Source organism: Paramisgurnus dabryanus, chromosome 17 (assembly GCF_030506205.2).
Source record: "Paramisgurnus dabryanus chromosome 17, PD_genome_1.1, whole genome shotgun sequence".
In the NCBI taxonomy this organism is placed as follows: domain Eukaryota; kingdom Metazoa; phylum Chordata; class Actinopteri; order Cypriniformes; family Cobitidae; genus Paramisgurnus; species Paramisgurnus dabryanus.
Window position 1 is genome coordinate 21,755,280 of NC_133353.1, and position 12,950 is coordinate 21,768,229.

The 12,950-nt window shown below is 34.1% G+C and overlaps 2 long non-coding RNA genes across 4 annotated transcripts; one reads left to right on the forward strand and one right to left on the reverse strand.

Moving 5' to 3' along the window:
* Positions 1-604: 604 nt before the first annotated feature.
* LOC135778374 (uncharacterized) lies at positions 605-2,715 on the forward strand. 2 transcript variants are annotated; one of them, XR_010544555.2, is made up of 4 exons: positions 605-1,961; positions 2,044-2,191; positions 2,281-2,346; positions 2,421-2,715. It is a non-coding gene; the product is annotated as an uncharacterized lncRNA (long non-coding RNA). The 2 variants fall into 2 exon arrangements; XR_010544554.2 differs by having other exon boundaries at positions 607-2,191.
* Positions 2,716-10,409: 7,694 nt separating this feature from the next.
* On the reverse strand, positions 10,410-12,504 carry LOC135778373 (uncharacterized). 2 transcript variants are annotated; one of them, XR_010544553.2, is made up of 4 exons: positions 11,164-12,504; positions 10,934-11,081; positions 10,779-10,844; positions 10,410-10,704 (listed from the first exon to the last, which is right to left on the reverse strand). It is a non-coding gene; the product is annotated as an uncharacterized lncRNA (long non-coding RNA). The 2 variants fall into 2 exon arrangements; XR_010544552.2 differs by having other exon boundaries at positions 10,934-12,502.
* Between the last annotated feature and the right edge of the window lie 446 nt (positions 12,505-12,950).

Here is a 12,950-nt window from a genome sequence, read left to right on the forward strand (position 1 = left end):
GTTGAAGTTGTGTCCACAACACACAATGACCAGCTCTCTAATGCTCATCAACAAACTGAAATGGATTTTGGAAACTTTGAAAATGAAATTCAACCTATGGACAGTGTTTCAAATATATGCAGTAAGAGATCTGGAACTACATCTCATGGATCTCGATCGAGTCGATCTTCAATCTCTTCCACTCGTCTTAAAGCTGAAGCTGACCTGGCTGCTTTATTGGCCTCTCAACAAATGCTCCAAAGGAAACATGATTTAGAGGAGCAAGAAGAATTGTTGAGGAAAAGGAAGGAAAAACTAGAGTTGGAAACTAAATTAGCAGATGTGTCAAGGTTTAGTAGATTAGTCAAGATGTGCATTCTGAATCTCAGTAGTTGTAGCGGGACGGCATTCGTCAAACTTTTATGACCCCCTCCCCCACCCGGTGACAGTTGCTATCTGACAGGTCGTTTTTATGACCCTTTGACAGGGGGGCGGGACCATCAATCAAAATCTGTACAAGTTGACAACTTGTACAGATAGTATTTAATGGTTTTATTGCCGGTCATTTAGAGTGATTGTTTTTCCTGAGTGTGTTTTATGTCACGCGTATGCTGTTATGTTTAATGACGGCTCGTGTTTCGACATTTACTGTTTATTGACATTTGATGTCAGATCTCAACCATCCTCCCACCTTTGCTCGCCCCGTGCGCTTCTCAATACTGACTTTCACACCGCGGGTGTGTTGTTGAATCTAAAGTTTTGCAACAGCATAAGTTTATTTAAAGGCAATCACTAATCATATATATATATATATATATTAGATGTACCATGCTACGCTTAAAGCCGATGTTTTCTATCGAGCTATAGTTTCTGATCAGACACAAAGTCTGAACTAAATAAAATTTTAAACGGTTCACGAAGTCCGGGAATCTTTTCATGACCTGGTCTACAGTTTCACGCGTATTAAAGATCCGGCGGTGTCTGACAAAGCGTCGGGTGATTGTTCATATCTGTCATTTAAAATAAAGTTAATAAATGTAATTCTGTCCACTATGGCAAAATAGGAATTTATTTTAGATTTAGGGGAATCTTTAACCATGTCTCTGATTAAAACTTTTGATTGTAACATCACAAGTTATTTAATTAAATATTCTGTATACGGGTATAGTTTAAGCAATGACCTGAGCCATTACCTTCGGAGCCGTCAATACTACATTCTTTAGACGATAGTCTAAACTAAATAAATTTTTTAAACGGTTCAGGAATTCCGTGAATCTTTTCATAACCTGCACTATAGTTTCACGCCTATTAAAGATCCGGCGGTGCCTGACAAAGCGCAGGGTGAGCGTTCATATCTGCCATTTTAAAATAATGTTAATAAATGTAATTCTGACCACTATGGCAAAATAGGATTTTATTTTAGATTTAGGGGAATCTTTAACCAGGTCTCTGATTAAGACATGTGTATATGTGCACAGATGGTGACAGAGAAACTTATATATGACGTTAATAAACTTTTAAATGTTTTTAAGACGTATTCACCCCATTTTGGGGGTTTTATTTTTAATTAAAGGCTTCTTAAAACATGTGTGAATATGTGTATATTATACAAAGAGTCTTATATTGTCTGCTCTGACAAAAATAAAGTATTATTCTAGACTTAGGGGAATTGACTGCATGTGTCTTATAAATACAACTTGATAATACGTTTGTTTTGTAAAGAGACTTCTTTAAAGTCACGCAAGAATAAAATATTTTAGTTGTAACTGGTTAAACTTAAAGCCGATATTTTCTATCGAACTAGTCTATTTTCTGTACAGACACAAAGTTTTCTGATGCTGATATTATGTCAGTGTGTGTTTGTGTGGGGGTCGTGTGATGTAATCTTTGCAAAGTTTATGACCGAACCTTTATTGGGGAGCGACAAGAGATCCCCCGGAATCAGTTTGGATCGAGCAGAGCTGTTATACTCAAGTCTATTGGTATGTATGTGTTTCGCTGTGTTCGTTCCAGTATTTTGTCTGATTTATTTAAAAACTAAAAATTCGATCTCTGGTATTGCAGCGAAATTGTCTAAACTGGTATTAACTATTCCTGGTAAATCGCGGAGAAGAGTGCCCTGAACAAAAAAGTCAGACCGAGACTAGAACCTCCCGCAGCGTAACACGGAAATCTTGGAACAAAAGAGACGCCGACTGGCTCGTGTTGTCCGGTGTGTTTTTATTTAATCCTGTTACAATAGATTTAAACAAACTGGTTTGGTTTAATATTTTCTAATAACATGTGTTATCTGTTTTAAAGGTTTGGATATCAGAGGCAAAGCGAACGTTGTGTGTACTATTGCAAAATATATAGCGGATCTCCACGGTACGTTTATCTTGCATAAGAAAATTGTTTTATTTAGATATTTGTCCTAATAACTTGTTTTTATCTGTTTACAGGTTAGGATACAGACCACAACGCTTTGGACGTATCTTTAAAAAAGATTAAAATCAGAGACTTTTTGGATTTGTCTGGGGACATTTTAAACATTTTGTGGCAAATTGGATTTAAAACATTCCGGATACTGGATACCTAGTTTGATTTGTCCACAGAGCTTGTTTAAGACGTTTTCACCACATTTTAGGGGTTATTTTTAATTAAAGGCTTCTTAAAACATGTGTGAAAATGTGTATATTATACAATGAGTCTTATATTGTCTGCTCTGACAAAAATAAATTATTATTTTAGATTTTAGATCAATTGACTGTGTGTGTTTTATGTCAAGCGTATGCTGTTATGTTTAATGACGGCTCGTGTGACAGCTTGTGTTTAGGCATTTGATGTCAGATATCACACTTCCTCCATCCTTATTCACAATCCCTGCATTCTTTCACAGGGGTGCGTGTTGTAAAGCGACTAAAGATTTCTAAAACTCAACGTTGGTAAAATAATTACCCATTACGGTATCAAAAAAGTAAATGTTTATTTTAGATTTAGACAAATCATGAACAATGCTACGATTAAAACTTTTGTTTGTAACATCACAAGTTATTTAATTAAATATTCCGTATACGTGTATAGTTTAAGCAATGACCTGAGCCATATCCTTCGGCGCCATCAATACTACAATATTTAGACGATAGTCTAAACTAAATAAAATTTTAAACGGTTTCAGGAACTCCGTGAATCTTTTCATAACCTGCTCTATAGTTTCACGCGTATTAAAGATCCGGCGGTGCCTGACAAAGCGCAGGGTGTGTGTTCATATATACCTTTTTAAATTAACCTTAATAAAATGTAATTCTGTCCACTATGGCAAAATAGTGGGGTTATTTTAGATTTATGGGATTCTTTAACCAAGGCTCTGATTAAGACATATGTATACGTGCACCGATGGTGACAGAGAACTTATGTATGCCGTTAATAAGCTTTTTAAAATGTTTTTAAGACGTCTTCAACTCATTTAGGGGTTTATTTTTAATTAAACGCTTCTTAAAACATGTGTGAATATGTGTATATTATACAAAGAGTCTTATATGGTCTGCTCTGACAAAAATAAATTATTATTTTAGATTTTAGGACAAATGACTGCGTCTATCTTATAAAAACAACTTGATATATACGTTTGTTTTGTCAATAGACTTCTTTAAAGTCACGCAAGAATAAAATATTTTAGTTGTAACTGGTTAAACTTAAATGTACTATTATCTATTTAACTATAAGTTATATTCTCTGATCAGATATTTTTCTGTTTCTGATGCTGGTCTTATAACAGTGTGTGTGAGATGATGGCTGTTCACAGCAGGTGGCGGGTTGTAAACTAGGGTCTTTTTAAAACTGTAGTGGTAAAAATGTAATAGCACACTGACAAAATAAAGCATTTGGTTGTAACAAATTATTTAATGAAATATTCAGTATGTGTATAGCGATGAACGGTGTCAAAATCACCGGGGTCCCAACAATACTATAGTCTTTAGACTAAAGGGTATTTATTTTAATATAAATAAAATCTTAATCTTTTCGTGCACAATATTCTGATCACGCCATTAGATTGTGTACCAGCGTTTACAATAGAGAACATACGCGGATGAGTGTTCATATACACCGTTAAGAAACTTTTTTTAAACGATTAAAGACATTTTCAAATCATCTTCTGGGGTTTGTTTTAAATTAATGACATCTTAAAACCAACTGGGAATATGTGTTTATTACACAATAAAATGTAATTCTGTCAGCATTTCTAGTTTAGAACGCCTCTGATTTAAACATGCGGGTTTAAAATGAAACGGCCATGTGACTTTTATGACTATTTGATCTTAATTTTTTGTTTTAACATCCAAAAGTTTTTTATACACATTCCATAATTAAACATCTAGGTGTGTATGAGTAAGTTTATATCTAATGTCACACGAGCAGCACCAAATCGCGCTTGTGTCTCTGTGTGTGCATCCAGGCTGTTTATGTGGGGGCGTGTTTATGAGCCCGTGTCTTTGCAAGGTGTGTGTGCGTGTGTGTGTGTGTGTGTGTGTGTGTGTGTGTGTGTGTGTGTGTGTGTGTGTGTGTGTTTGCATGGGGGTCTATGATGTCTCTGTTTGTTACTAAAGTTTTGATATTAAGCCTGTGTCCTCATTGACAATAAGTAAGGGTTTTTAGATGTAGGCTTCATTACACAGATACTGATTAAATCATGTTATCCATTATTTGCGATTTAAAGAAACTTAAAAGGTTTAAGACATTTTATCTCACATTGTGTGTTGTTTTTTAATTAATGTAACCTTAAACCCCTCTGTTATCCATTTAGGGAACAATAAAATGTTAGCAAATATTATTTATCAAAGTTGACGATGTTATAAGCCAGGATGTCACTAACGTGACAACAAACATTTATTTAAAGACAAAACATTTTAACAAAATTGCCATGGCTTACAGAGACACACTAGACTTAATAATAAAAATAAAAATATACTATTCGAACATCCTAACCTGATATTAGGTTAGATTAGGTTTAAGGTCAATCAGCGTCTTTAGCTTTACAACTTACAGCACAAAACCCCCCCCCCCCAATGACTGGATTTTTACGAAGTGGAGCAGACCCTTGGTATGCCTGTGGGGTTAGGTTCAACTAAGGTCAACATCTATCAGTGCATAATAAGCAAACATGAAATTATATTTTACCTATGGTTTGTTAATGATGTTGCTAGGTTTCGCGTATTTTTCTGAAACAAACTTTTCTTTTCAAACTTAGTTAGGATACACATGTTTGTCGCCTCAAACACCTGATCAAAGTTTTTTCTTCGCTAGCGACAACTAATGTCTGAGATTTTGTAAATTCATCAGATGGTTTTACGTGTGTATTTCTTAAACAAACATGTTGCTTTTCAATCTTAGGCAGAGTTCATACGTTTTGTTTTTTCATAAGTTGTTCATAGTTTTTCTTCGCTAGTGTCAACTTATGGCTGAGATTTTTTTGTAAAATCATCAGATGTTTCTTACATGTGTATTTTCTTAAACAAACTTTTCTTTTCAATCTTAGACAGTCTTCATACTGTTGTCTTTGGATAAGTTGTTCACAGTTTTTTATGTGGTAGTGTCAACTTATGTCTGAGATTTTGTAAATTCATCAGATGTTTCTTACTTGTGTATTTTCTTAAACAAACTTTTCTTTTCAATCTTAGACAGTCTTCATACGTTTGTCGCCTCAAACACTTGATCAAAGTTTTTTCTTCGTTAGTGTCAACTAATGGCTGAGATTTTGTAAATTCATCAGATGTTTCTTACTTGTGTATTTTCTTAAACAAACTTTTCTTTTCAATCTTAGACAGTCATCATACTTTTGTCTTTCGATAAGTTGTTCATAGTTTTTTTATGTGGTAGTGTCAACTTATGTCTGAGATTTTGTAAAATCATCAGATGTTTCTTACGTGTATATTTTCTTAAACAAACATTTTTGTTTTTCAAACATAGTTAGGATACACACTTTTGTCGCCTCAAACACTTGATCAAAGTTTTTTCTTCGTTAGTGTCAACTAATGTCTGAGATTTTGTAAATTCATCAGATGTTTCTTACTTGTGTATTTTCTTAAACAAACTTTTCTTTTCAATCTTAGACAGTATTCATACGTTTGTCTTTCGATAAGTTGTTCATAGTTTTTTCTTCGATAGTGTCAACTAATGACAGAGATTTTGTAAACTCAGCAGATTCAAACAAAACTCATTCATTTCTGTAGTTTATGTAACACCTTGTCAAACTCTTAAAGGTAGTACTAACTGTTTAAAACAACAATGCAAAGTATTTTAGATTTACTTGATAAATATTTTACATCAAAACAAACTAGGATAGCAATATGTCTGAATCTGTAACAGGTGATACCACCAATAGCGTGGTGTACATAACAAAGTCTGCAAAATAATAAAGATTGATTAGGTTTTTATTTAGTAAACCTTTTAACATAAAGTGTAGAGTCTTTTGTATGTAACAACAAAGATGCGACGAAACAACGCAAAACAAGAGAGGATGCGTTTGTTAAAACACATATAAATTAAGATGCATACAGCTACAAATGGGGCAATGTCTTTAATCTATTGGTCCCGAATTTAGAGGCTATACGGGCAAACTATTTCAAACATTGCCCCTTTTGTAGATGTATGCATCTTAATTTATATGTGTTTTAACAAACGCATCCTCTCTTGTTTTGCGTTGTTTCGTCGCATCTTTGTTGTTACATACAAAAGACTCTACACTTTATGTTAAAAGGTTTACTAAATAAAAACCTAATCAATCTTTATTATTTTGCAGACTTTGTTATGTACACCACGCTATTGGTGGTATCACCTGTTACAGATTCAGACATATTGCTATCCTAGTTTGTTTTGATGTAAAATATTTATCAAGTAAATCTAAAATACTTTGCATTGTTGTTTTAAACAGTTAGTACTACCTTTAAGAGTTTGACAAGGTGTTACATAAACTACAGAAATGAATGAGTTTTGTTTGAATCTGCTGAGTTTACAAAATCTCTGTCATTAGTTGACACTATCGAAGAAAAAACTATGAACAACTTATCGAAAGACAAACGTATGAATACTGTCTAAGATTGAAAAGAAAAGTTTGTTTAAGAAAATACACAAGTAAGAAACATCTGATGAATTTACAAAATCTCAGACATTAGTTGACACTAACGAAGAAAAAACTTTGATCAAGTGTTTGAGGCGACAAAAGTGTGTATCCTAACTATGTTTGAAAAACAAAAATGTTTGTTTAAGAAAATATACACGTAAGAAACATCTGATGATTTTACAAAATCTCAGACATAAGTTGACACTACCACATAAAAAAACTATGAACAACTTATCGAAAGACAAAAGTATGATGACTGTCTAAGATTGAAAAGAAAAGTTTGTTTAAGAAAATACACAAGTAAGAAACATCTGATGAATTTACAAAATCTCAGCCATTAGTTGACACTAACGAAGAAAAAACTTTGATCAAGTGTTTGAGGCGACAAACGTATGAAGACTGTCTAAGATTGAAAAGAAAAGTTTGTTTAAGAAAATACACAAGTAAGAAACATCTGATGAATTTACAAAATCTCAGACATAAGTTGACACTACCACATAAAAAACTGTGAACAACTTATCCAAAGACAACAGTATGAAGACTGTCTAAGATTGAAAAGAAAAGTTTGTTTAAGAAAATACACATGTAAGAAACATCTGATGATTTTACAAAAAAATCTCAGCCATAAGTTGACACTAGCGAAGAAAAACTATGAACAACTTATGAAAAAACAAAACGTATGAACTCTGCCTAAGATTGAAAAGCAACATGTTTGTTTAAGAAATACACACGTAAAACCATCTGATGAATTTACAAAATCTCAGACATTAGTTGTCGCTAGCGAAGAAAAAACTTTGATCAGGTGTTTGAGGCGACAAACATGTGTATCCTAACTAAGTTTGAAAAGAAAAGTTTGTTTCAGAAAAATACGCGAAACCTAGCAACATCATTAACAAACCATAGGTAAAATATAATTTCATGTTTGCTTATTATGCACTGATAGATGTTGACCTTAGTTGAACCTAACCCCACAGGCATACCAAGGGTCTGCTCCACTTCGTAAAAATCCAGTCATTGGGGGGGGGGGTTTTGTGCTGTAAGTTGTAAAGCTAAAGACGCTGATTGACCTTAAACCTAATCTAACCTAATATCAGGTTAGGATGTTCGAATAGTATATTTTTATTTTTATTATTAAGTCTAGTGTGTCTCTGTAAGCCATGGCAATTTTGTTAAAATGTTTTGTCTTTAAATAAATGTTTGTTGTCACGTTAGTGACATCCTGGCTTATAACATCGTCAACTTTGATAAATAATATTTGCTAACATTTTATTGTTCCCTAAATGGATAACAGAGGGGTTTAAGGTTACATTAATTAAAAAACAACACACAATGTGAGATAAAATGTCTTAAACCTTTTAAGTTTCTTTAAATCGCAAATAATGGATAACATGATTTAATCAGTATCTGTGTAATGAAGCCTACATCTAAAAACCCTTACTTATTGTCAATGAGGACACAGGCTTAATATCAAAACTTTAGTAACAAACAGAGACATCATAGACCCCCATGCAAACACACACACACACACACACACACACACACACACACACACACACACACACACACACACACACACACGCACACACACCTTGCAAAGACACGGGCTCATAAACACGCCCCCACATAAACAGCCTGGATGCACACACAGAGACACAAGCGCGATTTGGTGCTGCTCGTGTGACATTAGATATAAACTTACTCATACACACCTAGATGTTTAATTATGGAATGTGTATAAAAAACTTTTGGATGTTAAAACAAAAAATTAAGATCAAATAGTCATAAAAGTCACATGGCCGTTTCATTTTAAACCCGCATGTTTAAATCAGAGGCGTTCTAAACTAGAAATGCTGACAGAATTACATTTTATTGTGTAATAAACACATATTCCCAGTTGGTTTTAAGATGTCATTAATTTAAAACAAACCCCAGAAGATGATTTGAAAATGTCTTTAATCGTTTAAAAAAAGTTTCTTAACGGTGTATATGAACACTCATCCGCGTATGTTCTCTATTGTAAACGCTGGTACACAATCTAATGGCGTGATCAGAATATTGTGCACGAAAAGATTAAGATTTTATTTATATTAAAATAAATACCCTTTAGTCTAAAGACTATAGTATTGTTGGGACCCCGGTGATTTTGACACCGTTCATCGCTATACACATACTGAATATTTCATTAAATAATTTGTTACAACCAAATGCTTTATTTTGTCAGTGTGCTATTACATTTTTACCACTACAGTTTTAAAAAGACCCTAGTTTACAACCCGCCACCTGCTGTGAACAGCCATCATCTCACACACACTGTTATAAGACCAGCATCAGAAACAGAAAAATATCTGATCAGAGAATATAACTTATAGTTAAATAGATAATAGTACATTTAAGTTTAACCAGTTACAACTAAAATATTTTATTCTTGCGTGACTTTAAAGAAGTCTATTGACAAAACAAACGTATATATCAAGTTGTTTTTATAAGATAGACGCAGTCATTTGTCCTAAAATCTAAAATAATAATTTATTTTTGTCAGAGCAGACCATATAAGACTCTTTGTATAATATACACATATTCACACATGTTTTAAGAAGCGTTTAATTAAAAATAAACCCCTAAATGAGTTGAAGACGTCTTAAAAACATTTTAAAAAGCTTATTAACGGCATACATAAGTTCTCTGTCACCATCGGTGCACGTATACATATGTCTTAATCAGAGCCTTGGTTAAAGAATCCCATAAATCTAAAATAACCCCACTATTTTGCCATAGTGGACAGAATTACATTTTATTAAGGTTAATTTAAAAAGGTATATATGAACACACACCCTGCGCTTTGTCAGGCACCGCCGGATCTTTAATACGCGTGAAACTATAGAGCAGGTTATGAAAAGATTCACGGAGTTCCTGAAACCGTTTAAAATTTTATTTAGTTTAGACTATCGTCTAAATATTGTAGTATTGATGGCGCCGAAGGATATGGCTCAGGTCATTGCTTAAACTATACACGTATACGGAATATTTAATTAAATAACTTGTGATGTTACAAACAAAAGTTTTAATCGTAGCATTGTTCATGATTTGTCTAAATCTAAAATAAACATTTACTTTTTTGATACCGTAATGGGTAATTATTTTACCAACGTTGAGTTTTAGAAATCTTTAGTCGCTTTACAACACGCACCCCTGTGAAAGAATGCAGGGATTGTGAATAAGGATGGAGGAAGTGTGATATCTGACATCAAATGCCTAAACACAAGCTGTCACACGAGCCGTCATTAAACATAACAGCATACGCTTGACATAAAACACACACAGTCAATTGATCTAAAATCTAAAATAATAATTTATTTTTGTCAGAGCAGACAATATAAGACTCATTGTATAATATACACATTTTCACACATGTTTTAAGAAGCCTTTAATTAAAAATAACCCCTAAAATGTGGTGAAAACGTCTTAAACAAGCTCTGTGGACAAATCAAACTAGGTATCCAGTATCCGGAATGTTTTAAATCCAATTTGCCACAAAATGTTTAAAATGTCCCCAGACAAATCCAAAAAGTCTCTGATTTTAATCTTTTTTAAAGATACGTCCAAAGCGTTGTGGTCTGTATCCTAACCTGTAAACAGATAAAAACAAGTTATTAGGACAAATATCTAAATAAAACAATTTTCTTATGCAAGATAAACGTACCGTGGAGATCCGCTATATATTTTGCAATAGTACACACAACGTTCGCTTTGCCTCTGATATCCAAACCTTTAAAACAGATAACACATGTTATTAGAAAATATTAAACCAAACCAGTTTGTTTAAATCTATTGTAACAGGATTAAATAAAAACACACCGGACAACACGAGCCAGTCGGCGTCTCTTTTGTTCCAAGATTTCCGTGTTACGCTGCGGGAGGTTCTAGTCTCGGTCTGACTTTTTTGTTCAGGGCACTCTTCTCCGCGATTTACCAGGAATAGTTAATACCAGTTTAGACAATTTCGCTGCAATACCAGAGATCGAATTTTTAGTTTTTAAATAAATCAGACAAAATACTGGAACGAACACAGCGAAACACATACATACCAATAGACTTGAGTATAACAGCTCTGCTCGATCCAAACTGATTCCGGGGGATCTCTTGTCGCTCCCCAATAAAGGTTCGGTCATAAACTTTGCAAAGATTACATCACACGACCCCCACACAAACACACACTGACATAATATCAGCATCAGAAAACTTTGTGTCTGTACAGAAAATAGACTAGTTCGATAGAAAATATCGGCTTTAAGTTTAACCAGTTACAACTAAAATATTTTATTCTTGCGTGACTTTAAAGAAGTCTCTTTACAAAACAAACGTATTATCAAGTTGTATTTATAAGACACATGCAGTCAATTCCCCTAAGTCTAGAATAATACTTTATTTTTGTCAGAGCAGACAATATAAGACTCTTTGTATAATATACACATATTCACACATGTTTTAAGAAGCCTTTAATTAAAAATAAAACCCCCAAAATGGGGTGAATACGTCTTAAAAACATTTAAAAGTTTATTAACGTCATATATAAGTTTCTCTGTCACCATCTGTGCACATATACACATGTCTTAATCAGAGACCTGGTTAAAGATTCCCCTAAATCTAAAATAAAATCCTATTTTGCCATAGTGGTCAGAATTACATTTATTAACATTATTTTAAAATGGCAGATATGAACGCTCACCCTGCGCTTTGTCAGGCACCGCCGGATCTTTAATAGGCGTGAAACTATAGTGCAGGTTATGAAAAGATTCACGGAATTCCTGAACCGTTTAAAAAATTTATTTAGTTTAGACTATCGTCTAAAGAATGTAGTATTGACGGCTCCGAAGGTAATGGCTCAGGTCATTGCTTAAACTATACCCGTATACAGAATATTTAATTAAATAACTTGTGATGTTACAATCAAAAGTTTTAATCAGAGACATGGTTAAAGATTCCCCTAAATCTAAAATAAATTCCTATTTTGCCATAGTGGACAGAATTACATTTATTAACTTTATTTTAAATGACAGATATGAACAATCACCCGACGCTTTGTCAGACACCGCCGGATCTTTAATACGCGTGAAACTGTAGACCAGGTCATGAAAAGATTCCCGGACTTCGTGAACCGTTTAAAATTTTATTTAGTTCAGACTTTGTGTCTGATCAGAAACTATAGCTCGATAGAAAACATCGGCTTTAAGCGTAGCATGGTACATCTAATATATATATATATATATATGATTAGTGATTGCCTTTAAATAAACTTATGCTGTTGCAAAACTTTAGATTCAACAACACACCCGCGGTGTGAAAGTCAGTATTGAGAAGCGCACGGGGCGAGCAAAGGTGGGAGGATGGTTGAGATCTGACATCAAATGTCAATAAACAGTAAATGTCGAAACACGAGCCGTCATTAAACATAACAGCATACGCGTGACATAAAACACACTCAGGAAAAACAATCACTCTAAATGACCGGCAATAAAACCATTAAATACTATCTGTACAAGTTGTCAACTTGTACAGATTTTGATTGATGGTCCCGCCCCCCTGTCAAAGGGTCATAAAAACGACCTGTCAGATAGCAACTGTCACCGGGTGGGGGAGGGGGTCATAAAAGTTTGACGAATGCCGTCCCGCTACAACTACTAATCTCCTTCATCTGTTCGTAGAATTGTGTCTAAACCTCTTCATCCTGAGGTGGAATCATTTGTTCCTTTTGCCAGTGGACCAGCGGCATCTGAGTCTATTTCTGTACCGCAGAAAGATATTTTGGAGAACGCTGATACTGCAGGTCTGATGGGTCTGTTCTCTCCTGAGCGGGACGACTGCTGAGCAGGCC